The sequence below is a fragment of the Chiloscyllium plagiosum genome, chromosome 4, assembly GCF_004010195.1.
Source record: "Chiloscyllium plagiosum isolate BGI_BamShark_2017 chromosome 4, ASM401019v2, whole genome shotgun sequence".
NCBI lineage: Eukaryota > Metazoa > Chordata > Chondrichthyes > Orectolobiformes > Hemiscylliidae > Chiloscyllium > Chiloscyllium plagiosum.
The window spans coordinates 47420473-47431551 of NC_057713.1; the positions used below are offsets into that span (position 1 = coordinate 47420473).

At 41.9% G+C, this 11079-nt stretch overlaps 1 protein-coding gene across 2 annotated transcripts in view; it reads right to left on the reverse strand.

Moving 5' to 3' along the window:
• Positions 1-11079, reverse strand: part of lrrcc1 (leucine rich repeat and coiled-coil centrosomal protein 1) — a 196018-nt gene that overhangs the window by 149268 nt on the left and 35671 nt on the right. The window contains exon 2 of one of the 2 annotated variants that reach the window (XM_043688160.1): positions 5178-5326. The exons of the other annotated variant lie outside the window; for it this stretch is intronic. The gene's annotated coding sequence lies outside the window, so the exon portion shown is untranslated. The remainder of the gene's footprint in view (positions 1-5177; positions 5327-11079) is intronic. 2 annotated transcript variants of the gene reach the window in all.

Genomic DNA, 11079 nt, shown 5'->3' on the forward strand with positions numbered 1-11079 from the left:
AAATTGCACAATGTTCTATGATCACTCAACTATCAGTAGCATCTAAAATGCAGCCAGTTCCCCACATGCAAATGTGTGCTCTGGCATCTGGGGGAAAACAAATTTTAACAAAATACAGAAGAGCAACAATGTTATCAGAGAGGTATTTTCTCCATCGTTATTGAGAAAATGTGCCTTAATTAAAACATTTGCTTCTTAATTTAAGCATCTAACAGGTATCAATAGATACTAATTGACTGCAAGAACAGAGTGTGTTAAATTTATTCTGCATTTAGTCAGGACACAGTTGTACCTAGGTTTGGAAGTAAACCAACTTCCTAAAAATTTAGTTTTGCCAAAATAGTTTGTTTGCATTGTTTAAAAAAAGTGAATAATTTGTTACATCACAAGTTCAATGATTAGGACCACATTATAGCTGTAATGTATTTTCAATCAGCAATTTGGGTAGTGTATCAAAATGCTCCCAATGTCAGCTGTTTGTCTAAAAGTATCAATGAAAAAAAAAATCATCTTCATATTTAGAACAGCAAAAATAAGAGTTATAGATTCTGGAGCAGGCCACATTCTATTCAGTCATTAAGGCTTCATCCAAGCTAACTGATCATTATATACTTCCTTTTCAAGTTGATTGACAAAGCTTTCTTTTTTTAACCTTGTGCACCTCTTCCCAGTGCTTTATTACCATGATCACTGTGCTTATAAATACTGTGACACTATTAAAATAAAAACCATATCATAATAGTTATCATTCTTTCTAAAATGAATATCCACTTAGAGATTTCGGGAAGCAAAAAAATGTCGAAAAGATAAACATTGGCATGAAATAAGGAAAAATAAATTTTACTTAATAGGAGAGATCGTAGAAGCATTGCTCTGTTCATTCAAGTAAAGGAAGTTAGAAACTCATAGATGTTTATGGAAAAAATGGATGTCTTTCTTGCACTTGATGAAAAACTCAACTCACTTAGCTTTTTGTGATAGGTCTGATGTTGAAACACATACGTTATTGAAGTTGAAAAGTGTGGCACTGGAGAAGCACAACAGATCAGGCAGCATCCAAGGAGCAGGAGAGCCAATGTTTCAGGCATAAAGCCTTTATCAGCAATTTTGGGGGGGTGGGGGGGGGAAAAAGAGGTATAGGAGGTAGATTGGGAAGCAATAGGTGCATGCAGGTGAGGTATGTTTTTGAAGCTTGCTTGTTTTGTGTGGGCAGGATATTGGCTGACTACAATGCTGAACTGTCCAGCAACTCAGATCAAGGAAGGAAATATAGTCTCAGGGTAGAATGCTCATACCTGCTACAAGTAAACTGGAGGTTTTGTGAAACATCTCTGCTACTTCCATGCTGTGTTCTGTGGCTAGAGGGATATGTTCAAGAATGATGGGTTACACTTGAACAAACTTGGGACAAATATTCTGGTCAGGAAGGTCTCTTGAACTGTAGGGAAGGATTTAAACTAACCTGACAAAGGTTTGCATACCAAACTGTCATATTCCGTTGAAATAAGAAACAGTACAGATATGGGTGGCACCTTGGAAAATAGATGGCAGGCAGTAGACAATTGTAGCCTTAAAAAGAACATTGGATAAATACTCAAAGGGAAATAAAATGCAGGGAAGCAAAGAAAGAGCAGGGAAATGCAAGTTTCAAAAAATTATAAACTGGACAGAGTGTCCATGATATAAACTCTGAAATTTACACGAGGCATGGGATCAGAATTTGCATACTTGAGCATCTTCTGTCCATTTCAGGCAACTGCATTCATTAGCCCATCTTAATATTGTAAAACAATAAAATCAAAGAACTAAAATCTGGAAATCTGAAAACAAAAGTGCTGGAGAAGCTCAGCAGGTCTTGCAGCATTTATAAAAAGAAGAACAGTCAACATTTCGATTCCAGTGACCCTTCGTCAGAACTGAAAATAGCTGGGAAACAATTGTATTGATACTGGTGACAGGTGGAGGAGGGGATGGGTGAACTGGGTAATGACATGGACTCAAAACATTAACTTTTCTCTTTCTACAGATGCTGCCAGACCTGCTGACATTTCCAAGCACTTTATTTTTGTTTGGGTTAATATTACATCAGATGGGGATGAGCATTGAAGTAGCAACTGACACTCCTCTTCTCCCAAGTACTCAATTATTTCTCACACATAAAATTGTAAGCTGTCAGTTCATTTTCTCACCTATTTTCACAATACCAACTCTGATAGATTAATCTAAAACAAAAATGCCCCATTGTCCTAAATCTTCCCCAGCATCAAATGTTTTGAAAGAGTGTATTGTATCTACCTCAACAATTTCCCATACACTAGCACCACATGCTACTGTAGATTTCTGTACCAAAAAATGTATAACTTTCTGTTACCATTAAATTTATGAGCACTTACCACTGTCTCCACAACTTATTTCCCTCATAATTTTCAAAGTTCTTCACAATATTAATATGTAATTGAACTGCTCTACTCTGGTCAAAATCATTCATCTCAGATTTCTCCGCATAGAAGGTTTCCCATCCTTGATATCAGTCCCATCAATCTAGTGATGGTAGAAAGCCTAGAGAAGCTGAATTGAAGCAGACATAGTTGATGAAGGGCTTTTGCCTGAAACATCAATTTCGAAGCTCCTTGGATGCTGCCTGAACTGCTGTGCTCTTCCAGCACCACGAATCCAGTAACCACCTTTGGTCAACTCTTCAAACACACAGGAGATAACATCAAGTTGACCTTTATTACCAAGCAGATGGTTGATAATGTCAATGTTGTCAGCAACATTGTATTGCTGTGAAACATGGATGGCTTACAAGGACAGAGCTCCACAATTTACATTTTTGCTGTCTCCTGCACATATTGTGTATTCAGTACAAAAAACACAAACGTATGAGACCTCTTCAATATAGAGCTCCCATGTTCATAGCAGTTGTGGGCTGGAACATAACATCATGATGCCCAGAGGCTACAGTGGCTTGGCAGTAGACGACAATGCTGAATACAACAATCCACAATGACAATTTATGCTTCACGTTTAGCACTTATGGCAAAACTTGCTTCTCAAGAATTGCCTCTTCAGCCATCAACAAAGTGTCCTATATGATGATAATCCATCTGAACTGGGCTTATTTTCTGCTTGTTCACCATCATTTGTAAATGGAATGATGCCTGTGACATTTTCATTACTGATTATTGCAGTAATTAAATAATATGTATATTTGCTTGGACAATGTAAATCAGTGGCCTTGATGAACAATGTTAATGAACATTTGAACTAAGCTCCACCTTTTAGGGAGACCCAAGATACGGCAAAAGATAGTACAAATGATGTCTTGGGTGGTTAAGAGGTGTTGCATTCTGGTAAAACAAACAAGGGCAGGACTTTTACAATTAATGGTAGGGCCCTGGGTAGTATTGTAGAATAGAGAGACCTTAGGGTTCAGGTAGATAATTCTTTGAAAATTGCATCATAAATAGACAGGGTGGTTAAGAAGGTGTTCAGACTTTTTGAGGACAGGTGTTGGGACATTATATTGAGGCTGTCCAGGACAAGGATGAAGCCTCTTCTGGACTACTGTGTCCAGTTCTGGTCATCCTGTTACACGAAGGATATTATTAAGCTGAAGACAGTTCAGCAAAGATTTACCAGGGTCATAGAGATGTACAGCATGGAAACAGACCCTTCGGCCCAACCCGTCCATGCCGACCAGATATCCCTACCCAATCTCGTCCCACCTGCCAGCACCCGGCCCATATTCCTACAAACCCTTCCTATTCATATACCCATCCAAATGCCTCTTAAATGTTGCAATTGTACCAGCCTCTACACTTCCTCTGGCAGCTCATTCCATACACATACCACTCTCTGTGTGAAAACGTTGCCCCTTAGGTCTCTTTTATATCTTTCCCCTCTCACCCTAAGTCAATGCCCTCTAGTTCTGAACTCCCTTATCCCAGGGAAAAGACCTTTTTTATTCACCCGACCCATGATTTTATAAACCTCTATAAAGGTCGCCCCTAAGCCTCCGAAGCTCCAGAAAAAACAGCCCCAGCCTGTTTAGCCTCTCCCTGTAGCTCAAATCCTCCAACCCTGGCAACATCCTTGTAAATCTTTTCTGAACCCTTTCAAGTTTCACAACATCTTTCCGATAGGAAGGAGACTAGAATTGCACGCAATATTCCAACTGTGGCCTAACCAATGTCATGTACAGCTGCAACATGACCTCTCAACTCCTGTACTCAATACTCTGACCAATAAAGGAAAGCATACTAAACGGCTTCTTCACTATCCTATCTACCTGCACCTCCACTTTCAAGGAGCTATGAACCTGCACTCCAAGGTCTCATTGTTCAGCAACACTCCTTCGGACCTTACCATTAAGTGTTTCCAGGAATGGACGTTTTGAGCTATAAAAATATGCTGGGACCTTTTTTCATTGCAGCATAGGAGGTTGAGAAGTGAACTTCTAGAGGCTTATAAAATTAAGGGGCATAGATAAGGTGAAAGTAAAGGTCTTTCTGCTAAGGTGGGGAGTTCAAACCCGGGGGCATATTCTTTAAGGTGAGAAGTTAAAGATTTAAAAAAGGACAGGAGGCTAATTCAAGATGGCGGCGGTCTGAACTGTCTGCTGTGTTGGGCTCTGTGCCATATCCCAGGTAAGGTAGGCTCCTTCCTACATTTCCCCCCGCCCCCCAACCCCGTCAGCCACCCCGAAGAAAATTTGTCATGTAAAGTAGGTAGAATACCTGGGCACTTTTTAAATTAAGATCTAGACACTTTTAAATTAAGATTTGACAGACCTAGAACTGAAATGAAGACATCCAAGGGAAAAAGACCAAAGGGAGCGCAGCAGGCAGGGCACTCCCCTACTACGTTGGACATACCCGTAGCTGTTACCTCGACTTCTGTGGCGATGCCGTTAAGTTCAGTGGAGCAACAGCATTTACTCATGGAGTTCGCAAAACTCTGAAAAAAACCAAGGGAGCACTGGAACCAATTACTGCCATGCTGAGAAAGCATGAGCAGGAGATCTGGGCTTTTGATCAGCACATAGAAACGGTGGAACAGAGGACTGCGGTCGGGTCCAAAACTTGGAAGGCCAGGTTTGAGCCCCTGCGGGAAAAAGTAAACGACTTCAAAAATTGAGGTCGGAGAAAAAAAAAGTCTACAGATCGTGGGCTTACCAGAGCGTGAAGAAAGTGAAATCCTTGCTGATTTTCTCGAGGTGACTTTCAGAGATTCTGTGACTTGAGATCGAGTCAGGCTGTGTGAGTGTGAAGCGGGCCCACCAGATCGCGATGCGCCCCCACCTGGTCCTAGTGCAACTCCAGCACTATAAGGAACAGCAATTAATAATAGAAATAGCCAGAAAACTGGGAAGAGATCCACAGACTTTGGCTTATAAAGTTTCAAGGATAATGTTTTTTCATGACTTTTCTGGGGCCATAATTAAGAAAAGGAAGACCTTTGATGATGTAAAGAAAAAATTAAAACTTTTAAACATTCGATATTCTCTGAGGAACTCGGCCTTGCTTCAATTCAATTATGGGGGATCTATCTACAATTTCAACTCTGTGGAAAAAGAAGAATTTTTGAACACGTTGAAATGACAGACTTTGGTGGAGGAGGAAGGAGGAAAAGATGCGTGCAGAAAATGGCATAATATAATACTTTTTATCTTCCCTCTCTTTGTTCTTTTCCCTTTTGGGGTCTTAGGCCTTATAGGCTTGGTATTGCATTGGTGTAAAATCCGGTATGTTTTATATTAAATTTATTTGGTGGTTATTAGTTATTCTATTGTTCAGTTTTGCTGGGTGAAGGGTGGTTACTCCTTTGGTGTAAAGATGTGTGGGATTGAGATGCGGAGGGGAAGGGATGGGCATTTACTGCTAACTTTTAGGAGTTTAAATAACATGTTTTTTTTCCCATTACTGGGGCTTTGGGTGTGGCCTTAACTGGAAGATGCTAGGATGGTTATGAGGTTGGGAGTGAATGCTCCCGATGGACAAGGGGGAAGATCTCTGGAGATTTGTGTTTTTGTGTTTGTTTGTTTAAGTTAGGAGTAGAGGTTAGTTTTTTAGTTTTAGTAATTTTGTTAGTGTTTGTAGGAATCGTCTTTAGATTTGATAAAGTCTGTTTTGTCTCCAATCTTCGCACATTGAATGGGATTCTTCCTCTCCAGGTACCAGTGGCTGCAGTGTGCAGTCATGGCTAGCAATCTGTTCAGGTGGTGCACCTGGAATATAAAGGGGAGCCACTACACCATTAAGGAAAAAGGTGCTCTAAAACGTTAGGAAGGAAAGGGTTGACATCGTGCTTTGCAAGAGACACATTTGACTGATGGGGAACATCTGAAGTTACAGCAGGGGGAATATGAGAGGGTATTCTTCTCCTCCTTTAACTCCAAAAGCAGAGGAGTGGCAATACTGGTAAGAATGAACCTCCCATTTGAGATGACAGATCAAAGCAAGGATGCATATGGATGGTTCGTCATTCTCAAGGCCTGATACATGGAGAAGAGTATGGGATCCTGAAAGTTTACTGTCCCCTGGTGCATCCTTTAAAAAGTTTTAGTTGATGCAGTCTCTAAATTAATGGTTCTTGGGGTGCGCCATATGATTATAGGAGACTTTAATTGTCTCATGGACCCTGGGGTAGACAGGATGCCAACAGGGCTGTCGGGTACATCTCAGCAGTCCAGACAGTGAGTGGACTTGTGTGAGGAGTTGGAACTAGTGGATGTGTGGAGGTGCCTCCACCCGAATGTGGGAAACTTTACCTTTTACTCCAACCTGCACAAGTGCCACACAAGAATTAATATGTTCTTTGTTCCATCGGTTTGTTTGGACTTGGTGTCGGCCTGCAGGATTGGGAGCATAACTATTTCGGACCATGCGGCGTATATTTAGATGTTAAGACTAAAGGTAGTGGAGTAGGCACGCAGCACTAGTGTATGGCTCAGTTTCTGTTGAAGGCTGACAACTTTGTACAGTATATCAAAAGGGAGTTCAGGGCTTTTTAGGACATCAATTGGGGTACAGCCAGTAATCCATCAATGCTCTGGGAGACCACCAAAGCATTCTTAAGGGATAAGATTATTTCATACTCGACAACGAAAAGGAGACAGAGAGGAGAGCAGCAGTGGATGCTTGAGGCCTAGCTGAAAGCAGCCGAATTTGCATATCATACCAGATCATCTGTGGTCAAATTGCAATGGGTTATGGCTCTCCCTGCTGCTCTGGACTCAGTGCTCACACAAGTGGCGAAGAGAGGGGGTCTCCTTTGCAAAGCAAAGGCTGTTTGAATATGGGGATAAGCCAGGTAGATACCTGGCTAAGAAGGAAAGTGTTCCACAGTCCCTTGTGTCTATCAAGGAGAGAACTGGCAATGTCACCCGTGAACTAAGGAAGATCAATGCCAGATTCCAGGAGTTCTATGCAGAGTTATACCGGTCGGAGGGCTGTGGGGATGGAGAAGTAAGAATGGAATCCTTTTTTGAAAACTTGGCCCTCCCTAGTATAGATGCTGATCAGACCTCCCTTTTAAATGAAGCTATGACAGTACAGGAGGTGCAGGAGGCGATAAGGCATCTCCGAAGTGGTAAGGCACCCGGTCAAGACAGATGCCGGAATGAATTTTATCAGGAGTTCATGCACATGTTAGCTGAACCACTGCTGGAGATGTATAGTCATTCGTTTACGAAGGGCTCTTGCCCGAAACGTCGATTCTCCTGCTCCTTGGATGCTGCCTGACCTGCTGCGCTTTTCCAGCAACATATTTTCAGCTCTGATCTCCAGCATCTGCAGTCCTCACTTTCTCCTAATCATTCGTATAGCCAAGAGTGCCCTCCAACCTGTCTTAGGGAGACTAATATGAGATCTGCAGTTGAGCACTGAGATTCTGATTATCATAAATACGGTGAAAGCATGGAGGATAATGTAGCAGAATAACGGCAATTTGCTTAAGACTTCACCGTTCACTCAGTTAGTGGGAGCGCCAGAATTTAGACTGGGATCAATGGACTCCGGCTTCAGAGCATGGGAGGGTAAAGGAATCTCCTGTCTGGGAGATTTATTTGAGGGAGAAGTCTTGATATCTTTTAGCCAATTAGGTCAGAAATACGGAATCCCTAATAGGGACCTTTTCCGATATTTCCAAGTTAGGGATTACATTCAGAAGAAGACCACGCTCTTGGCCCAGCCCTGCAAGTTGGATATAGAACAAAGAGTGCTCTGATGTGGGGGCGCTCTCTCAGTTAGTACCATACATCACCTGCAGAGAGGGAATGCCTTTGGGGATATGGAGAAACTCCATGAGATTTGGAGTTAGGAGTTAGGGGAAGAAATCTCATCAGACACATGGGAGGATATATGGGGGAATGTAAAGAAAATTTCAATGTGCAACAAGGCACAATATGCAAGTGAAGATCCTCCACGAGGCCTACGTGGTGCCAGAGAGGTTAGCAAAGCTTAAGAAAGGATCTTCCCTGAAATGTCCCAAATGTAAAAACAGTATTGGCATCCTTACACATTGCTTTTGGTCCGTGTTTCAAGATCCACGGATATTGGGGGGCCATGGTGAATGAGCTGGAGAGGATCCTGGGAATGGAAATTAGGGAGGATTTAGTTTTCCTCCTTTTGGTGGACTGCAGTTTAATTTAATGTTATTTTATTTGAGTTTATGCTAACTTGGGTTAAGTAAATAGAAGCCGACTGTATCTTGAAGAATAGTTTATTGTCAACGTACTGTAACATAATATAATAGCATGATATTATTTCTTTTTTACACAGAGAGTGGTTCATGCGTGGAATGAACTGCCAGAGGAAGTGGTGAATGCAGGTTCAGTTTCAATATTTAAAAGACGTTTGAATAAGTATATGAATAGGAAAGGTTTGGAGGAATATGGGCCATTTGCAGGCAGGTGGTACTTGTTTAATATGGGAATATGGTCAGCGTGGACTATTTGGAGCAAAGGATCTGTTTCCATGCTGCAAAATGCTATGACTCGAAGATACAAGAACAGGTTGTGATGATAGATTTGTAAGAAGGTGGTGAGAGAATGTTTTATGGGTGACGAATGTTAGTGGGGTAGATTTAGAACATTAGAAACAGGAATTAGGGAAGCAAAGTGAAGATAAATCTTTCCACAAGAATTAGGAGTGAGAATTTCAGGGAATTATTGACAAAGACAGTGCTTCAATAAATGGCATATTTACACCTAAAAAGTTCTTAAATGCCTTCAGTAATTTATGAAATGGGTTTTCTTCACTTAGAGAAACCTTCAAACCATTTTGAAGATCCAATAATGTGACCCACTGACAGGTCCTGTGTGACCTGCTAAGCTGTTGTTCCAAGTACAAGATCTTCACATTTACTTATAAGTAGTTCCTCCTCCAATTAAAGGTCACTTCTCTCCTGCCTGTGTTGCCAAAAGGCTCAACTAATTAAAAGGAAATGAGTGGAAAAAGCCTGTGATTGAGGAGCAGCGCAATATGAATGGATTCACTCAGCCCAAGGCACAGTTGCATGAAGTCAGCCTCCTTCTCGCTTCCCTTCTAGGCTTCCTCTCTTGCCCACTCTACCTTGCAGCTTCCATCACCCTTCCCTGCCCTTGCAATCTCCTCTCTCCCTCACCTGTTGCACTGCCTTTGGCCCCTTGTGTCCTCCACTGACTCCTCATCTCCCACCCAATCCCCCAAGTCTCCCCTCATCCTCTTATAGCCTCCTCCATAACCCCCTGCCCTCCTCTTTCCCCAAAACCCAGCAAAGCCTGCCTTGACAGAAAGAGGGCTCTCCTCTCTCTCTCTCTACTGTCACTGCCCTTTCAAACTGTGATATTACACAATGGGTAAGTTAAGCCCTACATTATTATGTGCAAGTTGGGCCAATTTTGTAGAAATTTGTGATAGCAAATATATTCAGTGGCCTCATTTGGGAAGCCTAGGAAGAATTTTGCTTAATTCATTTATTGCATGAAATTTGAATTAATTGGAAATATGCTAATTTGTGTAAATATAAAATCCCAATGAACAGCCAGTGTAAAACATTCATATTCATTAAATTCACAGTCAAAGTACGAAGTAGATATATTACCATCAAGTCGCAGGAAGTTTATTCGAGTAGCAAGCTATTCAAATGCTCATCTCAGTTAGGATGCCTGGGGAATCACTACATTTGGCTTAATTAAATCCTAATTATTGAGCCAAGTATTAGGCAGGGTTTCCACTCCTCATCATCTAGCTTCCTATCTGGCCACTCAAGTTGGAAGTTCAAGTGATATCGTAAACAGGCTCTACTATGATCATTGCAAATTCTCTCACCTAATAGCATGCCTACAGTCACTATCGTGGAATGCAGATCTACATACAAGGTGATTAATAGCTCTGAAACACCAACAAGGATTCAATCCCTTCAGGATGGGTAATTGAATGAGACAACAACACATATTCAGTTCACTTTGTAGCTAATTAATGTAGTCAGTTGCAGAATTCTTTTTTTATTAAAATGCATATTGGGGGGGATCCAAGATGGCGGCGACCCAGTGAGACTGAGTCTATAGTGCTCCTCCCAAGACTTGGGCACAGTGGGTCACCTACCACCTACCAAGCTCACCAAATCATTTATAATAGTTTTGTAATTCAATTAGTTGTGTAATATTACATTTAAACAACTTAATCCTAAGTTAAAATGACTAAAGGGAAGGGAGCCCGCAGCTCTCAGCAAGCAGGAACCCCTCCCCCACACTCTCCAGCTGCAGCAGAGGCGTCCACAGCCGCCCCGGGGGACTTACCAACAGTAACAAGCCTTGCAAAAATGCTTTCCAAGCTTGACTCGAAGATCGATGCCTTTATTGTCGAATCCAGAAACCGTTAGGAGTCGCTCTCGGCCGCGCTGCAGAAGCACGACCATGAGATTGAAGAAATTCAACGCCGAGTCGGAGGGGCGGAGCTAAAGGCCGCGACCTCCGAGACTACCGCTCAATCGGCCGTGGATCAGGTCCGGACTCTCGAGCAGCGAGTCTGGACCTTGGAAAATCATATTGACGACCTCGATAATCGAGGTCGCCGAAAAAATATTCGTTTGCTG